Source organism: Carlito syrichta, unplaced genomic scaffold, assembly GCF_000164805.1.
Source record: "Carlito syrichta isolate Samal-C Ts95f unplaced genomic scaffold, Tarsius_syrichta-2.0.1 Scaffold309727, whole genome shotgun sequence".
Taxonomy (NCBI): Eukaryota; Metazoa; Chordata; class Mammalia; order Primates; family Tarsiidae; genus Carlito; species Carlito syrichta.
This window is the reverse complement of record NW_007253823.1, coordinates 382,189-383,175: the sequence shown is the minus strand read 5'-3', so window position 1 is coordinate 383,175 and position 987 is coordinate 382,189.

Here is a 987-nt window from a genome sequence, read left to right as displayed (position 1 = left end):
GAACACAAACCATTTATTAAGTTGTTTTCACAACTCAACAAGGGTGAGGACAGAATTAATGAGTTTGTATTTGCACATACCCTGGAAGAATGCAGAGTTTGAATCAGTGCTACTCTGACCTCTTCTGAGAGTCAAGGGAAATTTCAGACCAAAGCAGGGAGGGTAGGTGGTAGTGATAACCCTTTCCCCTCCTCCAGGTTAGAATTTGTCTAGACTGAGATAATAGAAGAGGGGTTTTTACAATGTGACTCAGGTTCAGAAAAGGAGATTAAGAAATGCTCAAAAATAAACTAACAGGAAATTAAACCTGGCGATATGAGATGGAATTCTTTCAGCATCTTCTATTCATTATTTTTTTTTTTTTTTTTAATGTCAGAATCTTACTCTGTTACCCAGGCTGGAGTGCGGTGGCATACTCATGGCCACTGCAGCCTCGACCTGCTGTGCTCAGGTCATCCTTCTGCCTCAGCCTTCCAAGTATCTGGAACCACAGGCATGCACCACCATGTTCGGCTAATTATTTATTCATTTATTGTAGATACGAGGTCTCACCATGTTGCTCAGGCTGGTCTTAAACTCCTGAGTGCAGGCAATCCTCTCGCCTCCGCCTCCCAAAGGTCTGGGATTGCAGGCGTGAGCCACCGCGCCCAGTTTCATTCTTCTTTTTGATATTTTGCCTGGGGCCAGATCACCTCTCCTCACTAGCTGTGAAAAAGCATTAGGTCAATGGGGCTGTGGATGAGCAAGACTGGACCCCTTAGTGTTCAATCAGGTTTAAAGGAGATATGTATGCGTGGAGGTATGAGTAAGGTCAAGGAAGAAGTTTGCCTGATGAGGGATTGAGGCTGTGAGTTCCTCATAGATGCACATATCAGGTGTCCTTCTAATGATCCCCTTACCTTGAAATGACACCTGATTTTATATTATTCATAGGTGTGTGTGTGTGTGTGTGTGTGTGTGTGTGTGTGTGTGTGTGTGTGTGTGTGT